Source organism: Anas platyrhynchos, chromosome 8, assembly GCF_047663525.1.
Source record: "Anas platyrhynchos isolate ZD024472 breed Pekin duck chromosome 8, IASCAAS_PekinDuck_T2T, whole genome shotgun sequence".
Lineage (NCBI taxonomy): Eukaryota > Metazoa > Chordata > Aves > Anseriformes > Anatidae > Anas > Anas platyrhynchos.
The window spans coordinates 9984556-10005317 of NC_092594.1; the positions used below are offsets into that span (position 1 = coordinate 9984556).

The 20762-nt window shown below is 48.9% G+C and overlaps 2 long non-coding RNA genes across 4 annotated transcripts in view; both read right to left on the bottom strand.

The window, feature by feature from the left end:
* Window positions 1–20762, bottom strand: part of LOC119717629 (uncharacterized) — a 43289-nt gene that overhangs the window by 20548 nt on the left and 1979 nt on the right. For 2 of the 3 annotated variants that reach the window (XR_011810948.1, XR_005267500.2), the window contains 2 exons: window positions 18396–18510; window positions 17964–18265 (listed from right to left, as the gene is read on the bottom strand). This is a non-coding gene — a long non-coding RNA (uncharacterized lncRNA). Of the gene's footprint in view, window positions 1–17963; window positions 18266–18395; window positions 18511–20289; window positions 20549–20762 lie in introns of those variants that run through there. The other variant, XR_005267501.2, reaches the window with a different exon arrangement.
* LOC106016841 (uncharacterized) lies at window positions 143–7314 on the bottom strand. Its single transcript, XR_005267502.2, has 3 exons — window positions 6853–7314; window positions 3819–3887; window positions 143–1126 (listed from the first exon to the last, which is right to left on the bottom strand). It is a non-coding gene; the product is annotated as an uncharacterized lncRNA (long non-coding RNA).

Here is a 20762-nt window from a genome sequence, read left to right on the forward strand (position 1 = left end):
ATTCCCACCTCTTTCTGCCCAACACCATCTCTCATCCAGGCTCTCTAAGCCTCCTATTATTCCAGGCTTTAAATCAATTTGTGTTAAACTATTACGATTGTAGATGCTCTCTTTGTCTTCCTGCTGCTCAGTAGGAAGCAGACAGAGCGGTGCCACCCTAACTAATGAAGCTTTATTTAGGAACGGCTCAAACCCATTCAAAACACAGCAGCTTGATCCTGCAGCCCTGCACTCCAGCCTGCAGCCCCCAGCCCAGACAGATCACTGGTATCAACAGCACTGCTGGCAGACCTGCCTTCTCTCTCTCAGACATCTTTACATACATCAGCTGCACTATGTTACGGATGCTGCACAAAGCTGTCCCCTGGCCTCGTTACACGTTACAATGGCAGGAGCTGCTCGGGACTCGGCACGGCACTCCTGACAGCCGCGGGTGTCTCCTGCCCTGCGCACAGCATTGCCCAGGTTCAGCCACTGCACTCCAGCTCACAAGCATGGCTGTATTTTTAACATCCCAGAAGCCATCTTTGCGACATCTCCCTTTATGGCTTTCCTGGAATATTCTTTATACTCTGTGGTTTGTACCAAACGCTGCACCTGGAAGGTTAATTCTCCCTTTGTAGATTCGGCGTGTTATTCCTGCCCAGAGAGAAATGCATGGCCTCCCTGTTAAACGTAACATATTGATTTTAAAATTGCTTTGATGAGTTGGAAAGCGACGCATAAATAGGATCAGTGCATTTATCACCAGTCAGCTCTTCTCTGTTAGGGCAGCTGATGTTTCAGATGACCCCAGGACAGCATATCGGCCTCTCCAAAATACAAGCCAAAGGTACATGGAAGATGTGCTCTTAACTCTTGTCCAGCCCAATTCCAAAATTCATTCTCAGCAGGCTGGGAAAGCCAAGTCAGACACCTTCACATCTCATCTTAAACCTCTCGTTATAGAGGCTTACTCTCATCAGCTGAGGTCTGCTTTCATTTTCAGTAGTAGGGCAAAACTCTTCAGGTTAATCTTTCACAATGATGCTATTAGTTTACTCCATATTGAAGTTGATTTATGCTTTGGCTTTTTATAAGGCAGCAGCAAGCAATTGCATGGGAATATGTGTTTTCATCGTTCCATCTGTAATTGTAAGAGGGCACAATAAGATAAGAGATATTCTACAAACACCTTAAAAGAAAAACTTCGGGCTTTGATAAAACTGCACACATTTGAGTAACCTGATGGTCACCAAATCTTTGTTTGAAAGCACTGAATGCATATTTTATTTTAAACCCTTAGCTTCTCTAAATCACAATAACTGTTTTTTGACATTAACAAACAGATAAAAAACATCAGATAACTCTCCTTTTACAACAGAACAAAAAAAAAAAAAAGAAAAAAAAAAAAAAAAAAAGGAGGACCTGGAGCCCAGTATGTGTCCAGACAGGACATTACTTCATCTTTTGTGATGGTTTTATAAGCGATAAACCTGCTGAGATTTAACCAGGATCCGGTGCTCGCTGCTGTTCCTCACAGATCTCAGGCAGCTGGAGGTGGCCGAGCACCAGACGGAGCCAGCAGCTCATGGGGCTGCCCTGGACACGGCCGACCTGTGTGAGCCCCTTCTCTGGCCAAGCTAAAATGGAGAACAGCTACTGAAGGCAGCACTGGGGGGCTCCAAATCACACTGTGCTCCCACCTGAGGAGCAGACTGAAAGATAATGATTGAGAATTATTGAGATCAGTCTTCTTTATCCACTCCTTCCTTCCATTTTCTTTTTTCTTCTCTCCCCTCCTCTCATTTTCATTCCCTTATCTCTATTTGAATCTCTCTTTTATGCTTTTTCCTCTCTCTTCCCTTCCTCTGCTATTTCCTGTCACTTCCTCCTGTGATTTCTTCCTCCTAACGCTGCTTCCCTCTGCTCATGTGCCCGGCCCCTCTCTGCTCCCTCCACGAGGGGCAAGGTGGGAAATGCTGATTTAGCACTGACTCCTTGCCTAGCCTGAGATGGGCCACGACAACAAAAAGAATATAGCAAGTATTCTGTTTGAAAAATGTCATGGGTTCTTCAAGACCCTGATTCAAAATCTGTCAAAAAAAAAAAAAAAAAAAAAATTCAATTTACTTCAGATCAAAACTGGAAGGTCCCACTATTTCTATGCAGTTGAGACAGTTTGAGAAGCCTGGGGGACATGATAAACATTTTGCCAGTAATCCTTGGGCAATTCTGCAAAAATTAGTCATAAAGATCTCTATCGCTGATCTCTGTCACATGGACTTTTCTCGGTCCCCTTCACTTCACATACCCATTCAAACACTGAAAATGGAGACATTATTTACTAAAGCGCATCTTTCTGAACATTTTTAATGCTGCAGACTCAATTTTATGTCTTAAGTCACGTGAAGGACAAGGCAATAAGAGCTAACAGGAGTGCTCACAGAAACATTAGATGCACTTTAGCCACCTGCACTACTATCGTGTTTTTAATACTGGGGAGTATTTTACATCTCAGAGTTAACGCAAGCAGACTAGTCGCAGGTACAATGGCGTCTGGATAACAACATTTAGAAGCATGAAATTACGAGTGTGCTGGCAGGTTTTTATGTGCTTCCTTCAAGCACAGGAGCTGCTGCTCTTTGTCCCTCACATCCTTTGTGTCAGAAGCAGCATGACGCTAATAAATTTAAAATATATTTAGAGATTCATAGCTAGGGCTGCAGCATCCGGGCAGAATTTCTAAACGTGTGGTAATTGTTCCTGCACAAGGAAGCATGGGGAAGGGTCTCTTTTCCCTCTTAGTGAGCACCAGAGCTGGAAGCAGCTTCGTTTCTCTGCCAGGGATGTACCTGAGAGCCGCAGCTCTGGCTGTGCTCAGAGGGCATGGGGACCTGGCTCTTGCCAGCGAAACCAGGAGCAGCAGCAGCACTCCATGCAGCACCACCAGCCTGTCACAGCACTTCCTACCAAAGTGCCTGGAGAGCTAAAGAGCTCTTTAGGACACAGTTCCTATGAGTATGTATGTGTATTTATGTAAGGTACCAGGATAGCTTTAAAATCTGGCACTGCCTAGGCTTCACAGCACTCAGCTACACAATTAGGATTTGGGGTTAGATTTCTTTTTAGGGATTTACATAACCTCAGACAGTGCTTTGCACAGCACTGTCAGTCATACAGTTTCCAGAATCATTACTAAAACATTAGGAAGTTTCACACCCAATGTACAGCAATCTGTTTTGATCTGAAAACTAGACCATGCTGTAGTAAACAGGTTTTTCCCTGATCTTATGCCATGTCATTCGGCAGGAATACTCAGGTGTTGGAGGCTTGAATCTTGCCTGCAGGCACAGGGTGTGCTTGGGTTACACTGGGGGATCAGAACAGAGGGAAAACACAAATTTCTTGGCTCACCAGAACAATTCCCTCCACCCACTTGCCAATCTGGCATCTCCAACTTCTTGTTAAGGGAGTGAGTTAACCAAGAGTAGGGACTGAACTGCAGGGATTTATTCTGTGTGACAAACAGCTTTTGTTTTGTGAATATCAGGCTTACATTGTTGTATAGATCTATCCTCTGGAAATAATAATCAGATTTCTAGAGCTTTGGAGTAGCTCTTTCAGCACTATCTGGGAATCCATCAACAGAAATGTTGACAGGTCTGTGAGATGGGTGCTCAACCTGCAAATTCTTTAAGCAAGAGCCTTCTCTTTTATGTTTCCCAGTGACTTCACACTCTCAGATTTTAAAGTTGATACTAAATTTCTGAGGAAAAAAAAAAAAAAAATAATGCAAAAAAAAACACTGGATTTAAATTATGAATATAAACATTTACCACTTAAAACTCTTCACTGGCTTCCTCAGCATTCTTCCATTTAAATCCTCTGTAACAACCCTGTGCTTTCTGCAAGAGAAAAACCCAAAGTCAGCAGCGCAGGGTGCTGATCACACCGCTGAGATGCATCCCTTCCTCAGGCAGGGAGGAGCCGTGCTGACCTGGGGGCTCTTCACAACAGCACACCTGCCTTGCAGGAGCCAGCACTGGCCATGAGCTGAAGCTGTGGCTTCATATTCTGTAGTTCCCCAGGACAGGGGAAAGCTAGCTAGCCATATTTTCAGCCCAACATTAGGCTTTGATCATGTGGGGTTTTTTTTCCTAATATTTTTCAGGGGGATTAGGGTGTATCTGCTCATTACAGCAATCTACCACCCCTGACTGCTGAAGCTCCCTGTACTCTCTGGTGTCCTGCTCCCAGGAGATGCCACCTGGCCCCGTGGTTATGATGAAAGAAGTCCCGTGGGCACCTGTGTGAGCTTCTTCAGCTCACCATACACCTGGTGCTCAGCACCATGCACAGAGCTCCGCCCTGCCAACAGCTTCTCCTTCAACAGCAGAGCCACTTACTCCCCCCTCCAGTTCACACAAGAAAAGAAAATAGGGAAATAATGGGTCTGTGAAATCAGTTTGAAGCCCAGGAGGCGTAGCTAAGAAAGCACCCTTCCCTAGCACCAGCCTGTCCCTGCCCACAGCCACCACACGGCCCCCGGGGAGCTGGCAATGCACCTGGTGCTGCCGGCTGGACTCGGTCACTGCCGCCACGCTGCCGGCCTCCTGTCCTGCGTGGGCAGCGGCACGGCCCCACACGTGTGGGTGCACGCTCACTGCAAAGCACAGCACTTATCCTCAACACAAACACGTTGAAATCCCATAACATCAATGGAGCGTCTTTTTTTCTTTTTTTTTAAAGCTAAGAGTTACATTTTAAATCCTTTATCAATCACAATGCCTAAGTTCGAAGTATCCAGATCACATACTCAACTGGATTTCAGTCAGCTCTTGCATTTGCATTTTGACAGTGTTTTTCAGCCCCGGCACTGTAGGGATGAGCAAGCTATGCTCTGACACATTAAAAAACAGGAGCCGCTGCTCACGTGTCCTGCGCAGCGCAGCAGCCGCCTCCGCAAGGACAGCCAGGCAAAACTCCCACCGAAGCGCGTAGGATTTCAGCCCACCGAGCGCTGCCGCTCCAGGCTCGTTACTTGGTGACAGACTTTGCTGCATGGATGGCGCCCTGGTTTTTCATTGTAAAAGGAAGAGAAACAGCTTTATTACCATTCTTCCTCTAAGCTGTCCACACGAAATAATAGGAGGTCAAATAAATCAGCACGCGATTTTGTTTTCTACATAGGGGTATGTTGAAATACCAGAAGATGTAGGTACTGAGGAGAATCAGACCACGCTCACCATGTCAGTTTAGCAAGGCATATTCATATTCTAATACTTGCGCTACTCTTGCCTGTTTTTAAGCCTACTCTGAAGCCCAGGCTTGCTGAGCCCTCAGAGCTGTGCCAGCCAGCGCTCACCCTATGCTGCAGCCCTGAGCGAGGCTGCCCCTCATCTGTGCTGGCCACCAAAACGCTGTCACTGCTGTGCCCATTTCTGGTTTCACTGTTCCCCCCACCCAGAGCGCCTGCGCAGGCAGGGCTGTGGAGGACAGGCCCTGCAGCACCCTGCTACCTGGGCACCAAGCAAGGTGCAGGGCCAGGAGTGGGGACCGGGCACGAGACAGGGCAGTGACACTGTGCGTACCAATAACTAAGGCAACCTGTGGCAGCAGTGGTCCAGCCAGAAGCTAAGACCCCACCTGGGTGGGCCCTGAGTGTTTTTCCCCCTCTTTCTGAGGCAAAGCACACATCGAAGCAGTCACAGTGCAGGCAGCTCGCCCCCAAAGAAGCTGCCACGCAGTGACAGCTGAGGTGGAAGAGGGAGGCACAGCTCTGGCAGGGGCCTTGCCCCGCCGCAAGCAGCAGGCCTGAGACCTGCGTGGGCACCATGGTGTCCTCTGCTGCAGTTGGGGGGCTCGCACCCACCGAGAGCTGCTGGCCTGAGCCCCGTGAGAGGCAATGGCTGTGGGCACGCGGGGCCTTGAGGATGCCAACCCCTCCCCGAGGCTGACCCGCAGCTTAAGGCTTAAGCTGAACCTAAGGCGGCTCTTCCAGTGTAGGGAAGTGAGGAAAGGAATCTGCCACACACCACGGAGCCTTACTGCCTTTGAGCTGCAGGCTCTGTAACATCAGTCAAACAAACACACCATTGCTTTTACTGTTCTGCAGTTGCCATTTACTATTTTGCTGGGAAATTGTCCAGAAAAGGGATACTACCTAGAAGGAAGCATTATGCCAGCACTGGAAACCAGTAATGTTTCTAAATAACCCCACGGGCACAACGTCTATTCCTACACTACGGCAGGAACTGCAGAAAGGCCAAAGAGCCCAAGCCAGCCACTATGCACACAAGGTCTGAGGCAGCAGTTGCAGCAGCAGGCGGGGAGCCACTCCAGGGCCCCCCGGCCCCTGAGCTGACATGAACCAGAGATGTAAGAGCACACACCAAAGTACGGGGTTCAGTGAGTGGGGAAACCAACGTCCTAAGTTTCATGACCCAGTTTCACCAGGGCGGCCGAGGACAGGGGGAGGCAGCAGTTGCTGCCAATGCCTCAGCCCCACCGCTCTGCAGGGCTGGCACATCCTCAGGGATGCAGATGCCATTAGCAGGCATGGACTTGCCAAAGCCATCTCTTCTCTCTTGCAATGCCTCCTGCTCTCTGGAGAGCTCACCTCTTACTATAGGCAATACCTTAATTCTTAATTATCTCTCTGCTAAAGGTTTGAAGTAAATGCTTGAGTTATTTAATTTTTACAACATTTTGACAAGGCAAGGATGAAAAAAAAATATGAAAAGAGAGAGTGGTTCTGAGTCATCCCATTGTATTACCACCTTATTTTTCCTCCCAATCAATCAATCAATAAATAAAGGTGGGGGGGTCACACAATACACCTCTGCTCCCCACAAGGAAATACATGTTTACCTGTGCCATTTCCCCTTGCCATCGAGCAAAGCCTGGCTGGTTAGTCTATCCTTCCCTCTGTGCAGAAAGGGAGGAGCCCCAGGCAGGGGTCTCAACCCCCCCCCCAAGGACATGGCTGCTCCTAGAAGGAGAGAAGAGGGACAGTACCCAGCACAGGTGGGGGACACATGCTCACCACAGGGAGAATCAACTCCTGCCCAGTGTAAATCAGCTTAGCCAATAAAACCTGTGCCAATTACACCATCACCTGGCTCTGCTTTGCTAGAAGGCTCAGCAGTCATTTAATTTCTGACATATGTTGGTTTTTAGCACCTCATCCCTGTCACTCAAAGTGCTGGTGGAGCAACGGTCAGTTCAAGCTCTCATATTGGGGTGCCCAGTTCATGGCACTGGGGCAGCAATAACTGAGACCACAGAGTACCCAGCAAGCAAGGGATGGGGACAGGAACAAGGAGGCCATCATGGCTGCTGCCCAGCACACCATGAATTGATCTGACCTGAGCTGCTGCAGACTGCAGAGCTGTGTTCATTGCATCACAGGGGTTTGCACCAGCTGAGGACTTGGTCCCTGCTTTTTTCTTTGCATGCTCTGCTGGCTTTAGCCATAGCTCTAGCAGACACACAAGCTGGATGAACAGTATTTTTTAATTTTAAACAAAACAAACCACACATTTTATTGTCCCTCTATCCCGTCATGTCTCAGATGGTATTTCTTAAATCCATGTAAGTTCAGAATTTTCATAACACATTTTGGCTGGGGTAAGCTGTGTTTGAATCATCGTTCAGAGAAGTGAAGATTTAATTTCATGGTGGAATTAGGGCTGACATTTCCTTTTTATTTACACTACACCAAGGGTTAATAAGGTTACTATAACCTTAATCTTTGATAGCTCAACAATAGCATACTCTAGGATTAGTGCAAAAACTGGATTTTAACTTTTAATCCCGTTATTGCTGATAACCTTATCAACACTGTGCCCCATCGTAAAGATGGAGCAGTGAAACCTTCGACTCTATAGTCCCCTTCCATGGAACAACATTTAGAGTTGCAGCAGAAGAGCCAGGGACAGTTGCTTGGTTGATGCCTGCAGTGAGGTTCACAGTTTGCGGTAGGGCTGCAACGCTGCTTTTAAACTGCTTGTCAGCAATCTTTGCCAAGAAAAACACTGGTCCAGTGGCATATGTTGGCGGAGCAATGCAAGGTTGCTCTAATTCCCTTACTTTGTTTTTCCTTCCTCCCATGCGACAGCTACTCCAAGAATCAGACCGCCAGTCTGGCAAGTTGAGATCCAGAAACTTGCTGCTAATTACCATGTTTACAATTCCCAACCTGTTTGTTGGTGCCAACAATCAAACTGCATCCTCTTGTGTGCACCAAAAGACACTTGCTGGCAGTAGCTTCCTAAGGTTCCAGGCTGGCTACATTAATTACTGTTAACTTAATTTTTGGGTATCGAGAAGCAGCTTTAATTAGCAATTTTATGGATTAAAATGAATTTCAAGAAATAGCAGCTTGACTTATAGGCTGCTTACCAATCCTATACGTACTTGATATGGAAACACAAGTGGTAGCAAATTTATATGTGGTCTGACAAATAAAATAGGCAGAGGTTTAATAAAAATCACACCAGGAAATGAAAGGTTATACTTTCCCTTTGAAATCAAATAAGATTCTAAATCTAGAGGGTCTGGTTGGACATTTTTTATGACTTTTCAGCAAACATTTGACCAGACAGAATAAATCTCATTCTCACAGTGTATCACTGAATCAAAGTATTCAAACCTTGGCTAATTTATCTCTGTTTTAATGAATGCCTTTGGTAAAAAAATAAATAAATAAAAAACTTTTTAAAAGAGACCTATTTTTTGAACCCAGTGGAAGAGAGTTCAAGCTCAAACAAGTGCAGGGCAGAGCCCCACCAGGGGTGATGCCATTTGTGCCCTGTGGGAGCTAGTCTGAGACTCCTCAAGCTATCTGTCTGCTTAGGAAAAAATGATTCAGTTAGGATGCACTTTAACAAAGCATGTGCTTGAATCCCACTGGGATCGATGGAGCTCCATGTGCCCCCGCGATGCCCTGCTCAGACCAGCACGGGAAGGGCCTACCTGCCTGAGGACTGTGCCTGGAGCCTGCAGAGCTCGCCACTGCCCACAACAGCAATAAATTTCTAACCCAGCTTTTCCATAACAGACTACAGGGGACTTTCTTTCTGTCCCACAGCAGATTCTCCACCCTCTCACAGAGTCCTAAATGCCACACACACAAGTCACTTGCCCTGCTGCTGGCATTTCTTGGGCTGCCCAGCTACTGGCAGAGCCCTGCACCATCGTCCCACGCAGTAGAAGTGCACTCAGCTACTGCGGAACAGACAGTCTGGGACAGAACTCGGCTGTACGAAAATCTGTGTGGGATTGGAAAAGCAGAGACAAAGAAGGCAGTGAGCCAAAGAGGTGCACGCTAAAACCAACACCGATTTTGACTTACAACGGGAAGAAAGGGAACAAAATGGATCAGTGCTCCCAGAGGAGGCAGCCTGGATTTAGTCTGGTCCTGCAGTAGGGAAGTGGAAACAAGAATTTAAGAGCAGTTCGTTTGTACAGGGCGTAATGAACATGCTGAGCAAACTGCCAGGGAGTCAATAAACCTGTGCCTCCGAGACCAGTCCAAAAGGAGCTGTAGGGGCACCTGGAGGACAGGGGCATTCAAGGCTGTGAGAGCACGCTGCAGTGGCATGGGATGCGTGGGACGGGGCAGCCCCTTCCCTGCTCCTCTGCTGTGCTGGCCCAGCCAGCCACCTGGCCTGGGTGCCTGCACCTTGAGTAATGGGCAGACGTCGCCTAATGGGAGTCTGCCAATCTCCACTCGATTTATAATTCAGCAAGCAGAGGAGCTTGATTCTTCTAATTTACATAAAACATACATAAAACTGAAAACCAAATAGCTTCAGAGCATATGGGCAAAGCACACAAGAGCCACCAAGGAGAGAGGGAGTGAAAAAGGACACGGTGAAATCACTGTCTAGATTGAGCTTTGGTGAGGTTTTTTGAGCACCTTGCCTGTGCTAAGCTTCTCACGGACAAGCAGGCTCCTGCTGCCAGGCCGTGTGTCAGCGCTGCACCTCGGTCTCACCACTGCGCCATCAGCCCCGCAGCCCTGACAAGGGATGGGGTTTCACCACCACACCATTTCTCTAAGGGAAGAGCAAGACTGGTGAAAACCTGCGGTGACACGGCCAAAAGGCATCAGTGCACACCCAGCCAGTAAGGCTTTCCTCCCCTCTCCCGGTGAACCTCAGGCAAAATGGTGGGAGAGGCCGGGCTGGAAGATGGTGGAGGGGCAGCGCTGTGCCCCAGGCCGCTCCTCCCCTGCTCCCTCTGCAGCGCAGGGTGGGCAGCAAGCACACCACTGTCCCAGAGCAGGGCTGGGCTGGGCTGGTGGCCTTCCCCATGGCATGGCACAACCCCGGTGCTGCCTCCTCTCCTGTGCATCTGAGCCACCACCCTGGGTGCCAGCAATAGCCTCGTGGAGGCTGGCGGAGCTCCGGCTGCCTCGCCGAGCTCTGCGCGAATTCAGTCATTTCCAGCGAGCAATATATAAATAGATGCTGTCTCATTATTGATGTACATTGTGCAGACGGTTTAGCTGGGGATGAAGCTCGCCTGCTTTCCTTTTATGGCTGAAAAGCGGGATCCCAGAGCCTTTATCTGAAATCTCCGCACATGTCAATCAAAGCGCACCAGGACGAAGATTTTGCACTCTTAGGTCCTCGTTAAATGGCAGGCACCACTGCAGCCACACAGCTGTGGGAAATGTCCATGGGAAGGAGACGCAGCTCTGTACATGTGTGCACGTGCGTATAAGCACATTTACATACAACCACACCAAAACCGAGCTAAAGCAGAATATTAACATTTGCAGCCTAATTTTTCTATTCCTTTTCAAATCCCAAGACCAAACTGTAGTCTGGGCTACTCTGACACAAATCTCATTTGACTTTCTTATAAGCCACTGGTTTACGCTAATGGCAGAGCTGGCCTCGTACTTGGAAAAGCAAAGCTCGGGGTAGTGCCAGGCCCAGGCCCTCCCAGCCCGTAGCTGCAGCACACGGATACTGCAAGTTAGATCTGATCGTGAACCCTAGCGAAGGCAAGCTATCGATATTTCGGAAAGCCATTCCTCACACTTCTGAGCAGCAAACGGCCCATCACTAAGGAGGCCAAACCCTTGTCAGCATGAGCTGACTTCTATGAAATGAAATACTGACCTTACTGCTAGCTCCGGAGCTAATCTCAGAAGAGAAATTTTATCAGAGAAAGCAGAGCTATTATTCCCAGCCACTCTACAGGGCACTTATTTAAGTTTTGCATCCAATGAATGTGGAATACTCCAAATACAGTGGCATTTGATAAAAGTCAAAGATGAAAACTCCAGCTAAGTATTTTGTGCGGGGCTTTATTTGTTTTGCATTGCTCAGATTTCGCATCACTCCATTCAGGCTCCTTTCCGTTGCTGGAGTTTTCCTCCCTTTGTAGCGGAGAGCCAGAGCTGAGCAAGCAGCACTGATTCACTGCAGCTCCCACAAATGAAAATTAAACATCACTATTTTCAGCCCTAATTGAGGGTCTGTACCGCTCCTACGATCTATGCTGGTAAGAACATATTTACATACACGTAAAAGACAAGCAGCAAAACACGGAGACCAAAGGGAAAGTGGCTTTGTCTGCTGCTTCTTAGGGCAGGACTCGCAGGTCCTGTTTCACTGAGGGACTTCGTGAATGGTTGAAGGCGAATGCATTTATATCACCGCACACACGACAGTAGCATAATGTCATAGCACAACAAAGGGCAACGCGACATGCACAGTAATAAAGAAAGTGATTTTACTGAAACCTCAAAAGTAATCATTTTATTGTCCTCTGTGTAACTCAGACCCATGGAAAACATGCAGGAAAACAGGCCGCTTTCTTAGAGGCAGAAAAATTGTCACCTCTTAAACCAAGGTTTGAGGAAGTTTTCACTGCTCTTCTCTATAGTTCAAGACATTTTGAAAAAAATAAATAAATAGGGTATTACATGATCCTGATGTTTCTAAAGTAAAACACAATGAGAAAAAAAAAATCAAAACAAAAACAAACAACTTCTGTTCTCTCTAACCCTTTGTTTGTATCATAAAAAGGAAGGGGGCAGCCAGGTAGAAGAGAAAACGAAGCAGTGGAACAATGAATAATTTCCCCTCTTTAGTGGTCATTTTTAGCAGCAAAAGCATTAAGACTGTAATAACTGTTTCTTCAATAAAACAGCAGGCATTAAATTGCATAATTTTGTATTTTAGAAGAATGTTTTTAGCATTTTGGCAGAGAGGTAATAGTGGTCTGTTTTCTTGGAATAACCAGGTAAATTTTCTCTTAAAAATAATTGTTAAAAGTTTATTTTCCAGATAGAATGAAGCATTAATGCATATGCATCGAGACTCCCTGTTCTTATTATTCCCCACCTATTTAAAAAATAAATAAATAAGTCCTATAAAATGCAATAACTACAGTGATGCATTTTTATTTGAATTCTCCATCAACTTCTTGTTAGGAGAATGTGAATACTTGCAAAGCTATTACTCTCAGATAATCTAAAAGAAGTCATATGAAATCTACTTTATCTATGTAAATCCCTCTGTAAGATGCAGTAAGATGCTTCTTTTTTTGGTAACAGGCTGCACAATTAGATGCTGTACAGACCTAGTTCAGAATTTCCCTCATTCTCCAGAAGACCAATCCCACAGTGATCACTTTGTCATTGATTCGGAGTGATTTAAAAGCTAGGCTGACCCTGTGAACATTAATAAACTTTGTGATATCACCCTGTCTTAGCAAGAGAACTGCTAACATTCCAAGCAAAGTTATGAATCAGCAGGTTTTAATATATATTTTTAAAAAGCTGAATTATTTCAACATTTCATGCCTAATCTCATAATGTTAAAAGGGTGTACATTACATAAAATCCAGATGAACTGATACAGAGCACTACCGTGGCGACGACTGGTGCTGAAGCAAATAAAAGATGAAGACTAGCGCCTCTGAAATACTCTGAGAGGATAACTTGGTAGGTTTAAGTAGCCCTTCATGGGCCTACCTCTTTCTTCCTAATTGCCGTCACGTACAGGAAAATTTTCTGACCCACTGCTACCCCACAGGAGTGCAGCACAGAAAACAGAGGCCTGAAGGCCTCCAGAGGTGGCTCTCCAGCTGCTGCTGGTGCCTGCGCTGTCTTGGCCAAACTCATTTTAAATCTCCTAGTGAAGGGAGTTCCTGGCTGAAGATTGTGCCATTGCTCATCTTACTATTTATTTTATCTATTTGTACATTACTATACACATAATGTATACGTTACTACATATTATATTCCTCACTGGCTGTACGTATTGGCTTCCCCGACAGGGACTGTTCCTTGACAGCCATACTACACTTCTTCCCCGCGCCGCCCCTAGGTTCATTTGCACGCACCAGGTTACCTTCCTGCAGACAGGCGGCAGCCTGGAAATCAATGGCAAAACTCCTGCTGACTTCCACATGAGGAAAATTTCAATAACAGGATACTCGTTTCTTTTATGGCATGGGCACTGTTATGTAACTTTGGCTAGGTACGCATGTATCTATGTATGTGGACATACACTCACAGACGTATTACTCCTTCCAGCTATATATGCAGGGCTCTTATTTTTCCCACCAGTCAATCCCTCTAGCTTCTGAAACATTTCACCTCATTTTCTGCGGACTCTTTGTAACTAGGTACTGACTTTCCAGAAATCACACCTCCAAACTTGGTGCAGCCGTGGTTTCCACCCGCGTGGCACGCCCTGCCCGCACCACATCCCCAGGCTGCCTCGCGGCTCCGCAGAGCTGCGGCACGGCCACCCTCAGCCAGCGCCTCCAGGCCCCTTCCTCTCGCCTGCCTTAGGAGCCGCTCTGTCCTTCCCTGCCAGACTCTGCCCATCACCTCTAGGAGTTCTGACTTTGGTTTTAGCTTTTAGATGCCTTATTTTTGGCCTGTCATTTAAATTCCTTTTGAGTCATTGTTATTATTGAGCCAACATTTTATAAATAGCTCTATGCATTGCAGGTATATGATAATCGCGTCCTTTGATTTTTGTGCAATTTGGTTACGAAATGGTAAGAATAAAAAGAGTGCAAGCATCATGGAATGCCCAGGAAATGTTTCCATAGTTAAAGGTTTGGGGAGACAGATTCAGAATCTGTAAGAATTTATGATTGTTAGTAATGGGTGTTATGGTTTACCTTTACAGCACTAAACGGTGAGGTGTTAGAACAGCTAAGAGGCAATAACTAGGGGTTGTTTTTCAGAAATATAATCGTCTTTTAAAAGGAAGAGAAGAAAAAGCATTTTTTGTGCGTAGACTATTTATTAAAAATAATGCATAAAACTTCAGTTGTATACATTACTTCTAGTGTGATGTAAAGAAATAGAAAAAGGCTAGAGAGCTTATTCTTACAGCTGCAAATTGTGTGTGTATCTGTGTGTACATATAGGCATTATCTGTTTTCAGTTTCTTCAAGAAAACTCTGTGAACCACCTCAACTGACACAAAAGACAATGACCTGCAATGGGAAGAAATCCTACGCTCCCTGCAAAATCAGGTGGGGTCTTGAAAAAGGAAAGCAGGACTCATCCCAGTGAAAGATGCCTGCAGAACTGCACGTATTATCTGCATGCAATACTGTGTACATTTATTTTGGGGAAATTTGCAGGCAGCGAGAGGAATCACAGCACCAGTCATAAAGACGTGCTGAGCCTTCGCAGCCCCTGCTGAGGTGGGTGGGGGTTTTGCCTCTCCGGGGCTGTACAAGTGGGGCTCTGGACAGCACGCTGCAGCCTCCGGTCAGAGATACGTACAGTGATACGGATATTCCACTCAGACATATGCATAGGGGCTGCAGCATTTGCAGAAAAAGCACCTGAAATCAAACTGAAGCCCTCATCTCATACCATGGGGCCTTGCTAAGAGGAGCAGCGCTTCCTTCTACACGCGGACCCCAGCAGGGCCACTCCCTCGCCTGCCCAGGGACTCATGCCTGCAGCTCCTCTCCCCTCTCTGCGGGTGCTGTGGGTGCACTGTGGGATGGCCACGGGGCAGTGCCCACTGTGGGAAGGTCCCAGCGTCCTTGGTCCCCTCACAGAGCAGGGCCACCCGCTGCCAGCAGGGCACAGGCCGCGGCCACCCCGTGCCAGTCAAAATGCAGCTGGGCCTGGCGCGGCCAAGACTTACCTAGGGAGCAGCTGTGTAAAGTGACCCAGGGATATAAATCTTCAGAGGATTATGGCCCTTAAAAATAGGCTAAGTTCAAGTAATTATTTTTGGGCTGATTCTTTATTTAATTTTCTACCAGGATGCAGATTACAAAAACAATTTTAGAACAGATATTTAGTATTCTAAATTAATTAAATACGCACTCACCAAAATAGCTGTTAGCACACAGTTGGTGCTGCCACAAACCTCATTCTAAAATGTCATCTTAGAAAATACTCGCACCGGTACAATTGAATACCCTTATTTATAAAGTAATTCTTTATTATGTTGCTCTATAAATTTCTAGTATATTTTTGCTGTTAACAAAATATTGTTAGACTACTAAAGGCAGAGGGCTTTTAGGCTCATTTTTTAGCACACAGGATTCTGGATTTCTAAAAATCAAAAAATAAGAAGTGTAGAGTTGTAAACATCCCTTTCGCTAAGGGTCTAATCTTTCCCGCAGTTAAATCGATTGGGGCTTTGCTATGGCATTGAATGGTGGTATCTGGCCCCAAATATTTTGGATTTAACAGGAGCAACCTTGCTTCTCAGAGCAGTCCCACAGAAGCTCCACATAGTCAGGGGATCAGGCCCACAGCATAAACAGCCTCTTCTGAGAGACAAGGTGCTCAGAAACCAATGCTTCTGCCCTTCAATAGCCGTACGTGACAGACCCTAGAACCGCTAATGAACCTGAGGAGGGCAATTCTGAGATCATGCCATTGGAAAACGTAATTCGAAGAGCTCCTATGCTACTGAGCATTTAAACAATGTTTTATGATCATTTTGGTGAGCATATCCAGCACTTCTCCGATCAGACCTTACAGTTTCACTCTTTTAAACCCATAACATGACAAATCCCGAAAGATTTTAGAGAAAAGAAAGCTACAATCATCAAAACATTAATTTTGACAAAGAGTGCATGCATTAAAAATGCATTAACCCTGTCATTAAGGCATTATTCAGCAAAAACAGCTAATCATGCTAAACAGAGAGCAACTATAAGAAACCAGGTATAAAGGAACATTTCGCTAAGCTTGCATTTATGGGTAACAGTCCAGTCTGTACTGCACGAGATACTCAACCAAGCGAAGAGCAAACAAAACCACATCCTTTATGTGATGAAATGGGAACTCCTGATAATACTCTAAGTCATGACTCAAGGGAAAATGTCAACTAAAAGCTCAGATCAGAGGAAGGTTTGTAATACAAACCTGGATGTTTAAAATAGTGTTTCCATCGCTGTTGTTGCAGCACTTGTGAATGCGGATGTGTTACGGTGCTGAACTGACTATGATTTAGCAGCTGATCGTGTCTTTTTAAAGCATAATTTAGCATTATTTCTGAGGCTGTTGAACATACTAACTACAAGAAAAAAAAAATCTGCTTTCAAGTGGTATTAGAGAAACACGGGGATCAGAGTACTAGCATCAAAGATGTGTCTAAAGAATAACAGATCCACACGTCTGCGTAACAATGAGAGCTCCACGCGCTATTGAAGGCAACAGAGTAAGATTCCTTTGGCAGTTGTTTGAAATAATTAAGCAGAACATAGATGGCCTTTCAATTGCTAAGCAAGAGAGAGAGTGAAAGACATTCTCCATGATCCCGCCTCGCACTCACAACTGAACGATCACCCCACATCTGGCTTGCCCGTATTAAAAATCATTCTCATGCTCATCCAAGCTGAGCCTGGGGAAGGATCCGTTCAAAAAGGCTAACTCATCACAGTGCCCTTGGTCTTGCTTTAAAATGGCTTCTGATCTAATCCATGTAAGGCTGAAACGCGGTCTCACACTTGCCATTATGTGGCAACAAGACCTGGGATCATGGGGGTGTGCAGAGAGGTCTTGAGCCGGGAATGGAAAAGCGATCACCCCCTGCTCCTTGCTTTTAGTAGTCTTGGAGGTAGGAGAGCAGGGGAAAATGCTATGCCTTGGTTTTCCTAAGCACTGCATCCAAAAAACTGGCCAGGCTTTTTACCAAAGCCCATACCCTGCTGCTGAGATTGGCGAGAGGGACGGATGCACCTGTTCTGTGTTAAAGCAACGTGCACGGCTGGGACAGTAACGGGAACCAACACTTGTGCTTGCATCTCCCACCTGCGGGTACCTTTGGGGGAGCCCTCAGCCCTTTGAGGGGGCAGAGCAGCCACCACCTGCGCCCCGGCAGGGAACCAACCCCTCGGCCTTAATTCCGCCCTCACCACGTCGTTACCGGGGGGCAAGGATTAGGGAGGGGGCTGCCACCCCCCTCGAAGCAACCGGCCACAACCGGCAGCCCCTCGGCGCCCCCGCAGCCAGGGCAGGGGGCGGAGGAGGGGGCTCGGTGCTCGCCAGCTCCCCCCCCCCGCACGGCCCGGCTGCTGCGGGCACGGGGCCGCGGCCGCCCCCCCGGAGCCCGGCTGGGGAGGGGGCGGCATCCCGGGCCCCGCCGCCGGCTGCGGGCGGAGCCGCTGCCGCCCCTGCCCCGCGGGCAGCCCCTGTGCCGGGGGGAGGACGGAGGGGGGGGACCCGGGGGAAGGAGGGGGGGACCCTCGGCAGGCGGGGCCCCCATCCCCGCCCCTCTCTCCCCGCCGGAGAGGGGCGAGGGGCGGCGGGCGCGGCGCGGGCTGGGGGTCCCCGGGAGGGACAGAACCGGCCCCGGTCCCACGCCCCCCTCTCCCCCCCCAACCCCCCATACACACACGCACCCACGGACGGGCACCCCCCCGCAAGGGACGGGGCGTCCGAGCTCCCCCCCCGCCCGGCAGAGACCCAGACAGAGCGACACATTGCAAAGCGTAGGAAAAGATGGAAAAGGTGCTACCTTGGCAACTAGAGGAGGTTGGGAGCCAGCTGGTGGGCTGGGGGCGGTCGCGCTGCCTGCCTGCCTGCCCGCCGCCGGTACTCTCCTCGACTACGCGTATTCTTAAGCAATAACAACGTAATCCGTATTATCCACCCAAGAATACCCGTCACCGAAGAGAGTCAGAAAGCTGCCGCTGCTGCTGGAAGTGCTGCACCGGGGCAATAAATCCATAACTATAATTCCCCTCTAGCAGAAGGAGAATCCACAAGGGTAGCCGAGCGGTCCCGTCCCATATCCAGCGGGCGCGGTGCCTTCCCGTCCTGCGGAGGCAAAGGAGAGGAGCGGGCGTTTAACACACGCGGACGGGTCCTCTGCGCTCCCGCTGCCTTGCCGGGGCGGGCAGGGTCCTGCAGGCAAGGCGAGAGGGAATCAAAGTAAGGCTGAGTTTACCTGGTGGTTGCCCGGTCTCTTCCTCCGCGCTTCTCCGGCATCCTATTCCCTAGCTGTATGCTCCACCAGCTCTCCCTGGGAGCTCGCGAGGGATGTCACACGCAGCAACAGATCCCTGTAAAAGAGACGCACGGTTAAGCACACAAATATTACCAATCTGTTTGCATAGGTGGGCTCGGAAGAGCTCCGATACGGCAGCGGCCACGCCTGAGAGACTTTTTCGTCCGGGCTTTGCGAACGCGTTTTACGAGTCCTGACTCACAGTGACTCGCCGCGCTACCGAGAGAGAGGAGGGCGGGCGGGGAGGAAGGAAGGAAAGCGACGGAGAGAAAGGAAAACCGAGCGAGAGGCAGCGAGGGCTCGGCGCTGAGCAGCGGCGCTCCCCCGCCAGGCCCCGCGCCCCGGGGAGCGCCCAGCCCCGAGGCAGCCGGAGCGCACCGCGGCGCAGAGGACCCGGAGCGCGAAGAAAAGAAGTTCTCGCCAAATCGCGCCTGCGGCTCTGCCCGTCACCCGGAGCCGTTCCCTTATCAGCAGCGCTCGTACTTGGGGGAGGCGGAAAGGGGGAAGCTTTGTCTGCTGATCTGCCGCGGCGATAATAAACGTTTATTGTTCGCCAACTAAACAGAAAGGGTCTCTGCAACGTCACGGCACGGCACACTTCGCCTGGCGATCAGGAACTTCTCCGTCTCATTTCCCCCCAGCTCCTAAGGCTAAGGACAGCTCCCGTGCGAGTGCCGGGGGGGGGGCCGGGAGCCAGCACCGCGCGGCCACAGCTCCCGCACCCCGCAGGGGCGCCCCGCGCTCCCCCGGCCAGCAGGGACTGCGCAGCACGCACAGCGCTCCTCAGCCCTGGCGCTCTGCGACCGACCAGCTTGTTGATTAGATTCCAAATGAAATGAATGCAAGACGCTGGCTTTTACTCCAGATTCCTTCCTCAACACGAGCTCTCGGCTCCCTTGACGTATTGCCACTATGCTTCCTCCGAAAAGCCACGAGAAGATTGCGTTTGTTTTGTACCACAGGCTCGTGCCTCTTTGAAAGAAAGGAGAAAAACAAAGGGAGAGAAAAAAAAACCAACAACATCCACAAACCACACCACTTTGACAGCCACGTTACCTTAAATAAAATTAAAAAAAAATAATAATCCAACTCTCCTCTATTTTAATCTCCTTTTAGGTGTAATTTCCTATATTCCTCTAACGCAGGAAGCTTTGAAGTTACATTTTAAATGGCAGATAGAAAGTAAATAACAAACACTATAATTTTTCCCCGCTGTGAAATTGAAGGCTGTAACCCCATTAGCCGCCGTTAGAACTGAAATAACTGATGCCGTGGGTTGCCTTCAACTTGAACAAAAGCCGCTTGGAAAAGTAAAATGCACCGAGTCGTGGCGAAAACACGCTACGTGGTACACCTAGGCTGGTATTCTCCGAAATTTGGAGGCGCTCCACAAATGCATCGAGAATCAGGCAGAAATCCAAACTTCGCGTTTTTTAAAGCAAAATAAATAAATAATAATAATTAAAAAAAAAATAAAGAGTGCGATTCCCGCAGCAAAGAAAACCCGCGCGGCTCCATCCTCACCCTAGCCCCGTCCCTCCGACACTGCCCTTCCCCTCCCTAAAAAAATCCCCCCCCCCCTCCATCCCCCTCGCTCCTCCGCCAATTCGGAGCCTTCCGAAACTTCCCCGCGCCCCTGCCCGGCCCCGGCCCGGCCCGGCAGCCGCGGGCCTTCAGCACCGAGCACCGGACAGCTCCGCACCGGCTCCCAGCCCCGCCGCAGCCCCGCCGCCGCCGCCCCGCTCGCCCCCGGCCCCCCGCGCAGCGCCCACCTCGCACCTCCGCCGCCGCATGCGGGCAGCGCCGGTGGCGGCGCAGCCTCGGCGTTAAATACCTTTGTTCGGCGGCTCCCGAAAGCCATGTTTTATCCGGCGCTGCCGCCCCGCTCCCCCGCCGAAAGAGCCCCCCGAGCCGGAGACCCGGCCCCGGGGAGGCCGAGGAAGGGCCCCCGGGGGCGCCTGCAGCGGCTGTGCCGTGCCCGGGGAGGGGGGGACGGAAGGGAGGGGAACGGGTGGAGGGGATGAAACAATTAAGCTATCAGGAGCGGAGCTCCGAGCAGAGCTCGGGTTTGCCACGAAAAGCAAATTTCAGAGGGGGGGAGGATATCGATCCCAGAGCCCATCCGTCAATAGAGAGGCGCGGTATCTCTCCGTGCGAGAAATTGTTCGGAATTAGGGGGCTCGCGGGTGGGAGGGGGGCATGGGGGGGGAGGGGGGGGGGGGAGAGAGAGAGAACGCGACAAAAAAAAAAAAAAAAAAAGAAAGAAAAGAGGAAGAAGAAAATATTAATCCCCGCTAAAAGGCAGGC